Source organism: Sinocyclocheilus rhinocerous, unplaced genomic scaffold (assembly GCF_001515625.1).
Source record: "Sinocyclocheilus rhinocerous isolate Xijiao unplaced genomic scaffold, SAMN03320098_v1.1 scaffold1570, whole genome shotgun sequence".
Lineage (NCBI taxonomy): Eukaryota > Metazoa > Chordata > Actinopteri > Cypriniformes > Cyprinidae > Sinocyclocheilus > Sinocyclocheilus rhinocerous.
This window is the reverse complement of record NW_015664984.1, coordinates 56,717-58,200: the sequence shown is the minus strand read 5'-3', so window position 1 is coordinate 58,200 and position 1,484 is coordinate 56,717. Positions and strand designations below refer to the sequence as shown.

General features: G+C 41.0%; 1 pseudogene; it reads left to right on the top strand.

Annotated features, from left to right (window-relative positions):
* LOC107730495 (FACT complex subunit SSRP1-like) overlaps nt 1–1,484 on the top strand; it is a 16,780-nt pseudogene that overhangs the window by 760 nt on the left and 14,536 nt on the right.

The following is a 1,484-nucleotide window of genomic DNA, read 5'->3' as shown; positions in this document are numbered from 1 at the left end:
CACAATACCTGAGACACCAAGCACAATACCTGAGATAACAAGCACAAAACCTGAGTAAAACTTGTACTTTCACTCAACAAAAGTACTTCTTTCGCCGTTTTTAACATTTAACATCAGATCAGTCATATTTAAAATGAGAGAAAATTAAACAAACCTTTGAGTACCAATGAGATCATCGCCGCTTTTCGGGCTTCACACGGAGCGTGTAAATTGCGCATGCTCCTTGACCTTGCGATCAAACCACGCCCGCTTGATGTCGTCAGACCTGAAACACCCAGTATTTAGTCTGCCAAGCTGGAGTGGCAGACATGAATGACACTCTGGAATTCAATGAAATTTATCAGGAGATCAAGGGCTCCTGGGTGAGTAGATGCTGCAACAGTCTGCAGTCTAATCGGAGATGTTATTCTTGAAAATGTCTGACTGATCTCTACAGAACGACGAGCGTCTTCGCTTCAGTAAGCAGACAGTGGTGTATAAAAACAGTAAGACTGGGAAGGTGGACAGCATTCCAGTGCCTGAGCTCACTCGAGCCCAGTGGAGGAGAGTCTGTCTGGGTCACGGCATCAAGCTGTGCACCAGCACTGGAAACATCTACAAATATGATGGCTTCAAAGACACTGTGAGTCCGAGATACAAAATACATTAAATAAAAGTAGATCAATTTGCTCCATCCTCCACTGTTTCTTTACATGTCTTAAATTTTTCCGCTCTCTTTTTATGAACAGGACCTTGAGAAGATCTCAGAGTACTTCAAAGCCAACTACAAAGTGGAGCTGGTTGAGAAAGATATGTGTGTGAAGGGCTGGAATTGGGGCACTGCTAAATTTAACGGTCAGTGCATTCCTGATGCAACACCATTTCTGAGATATGTACAGTATAACATTTTTTTTTATAGTGACCTTAATTCAGGTTTCTGTGGGCTGTAGGCAGAATGGTACAGTATTATAACTTTTACAGTATTAGACTTTTGACATTGAAATTCTATAAATAATTAGTGGTTGACTGATATATCACCATATATATTTGCTGATATTTGGCACTTTTTTAGTTATTGGCATTAACAAACAAGTTTTTCTTTTTGCCCGATAAGTGTCGCTTAAAGGGGTCATATGATGCTGCGCTAAAAAACATTATTTTGTGTATTTGGTGTAATGAAATGTGTTTATGCGGTTTAAGGTTCAAAAAACACATTATTTTCCACATACTGTACATTATTGTTTCTCCTCTATGCCCCGCCTTTCTGAAACGCGTCGATTTTTACAAAGCTCATCGATCTGAAAAAGCGAGGTGTGCTCTGATTGGCCAGCCATCCAGTGTGTTGTGATTGGCTGAATACCTCAAGCGTGAGACGGAAATGTTACGCCCCTCACCATATTGTGATGCCCTGTCCGGCCGGAGCGACGAGACAAAAACATTAAAACCCATCCAGTGGGGACATAATTACGGATTATAATGACGTATACTGTCTTTTTACGCGTTGC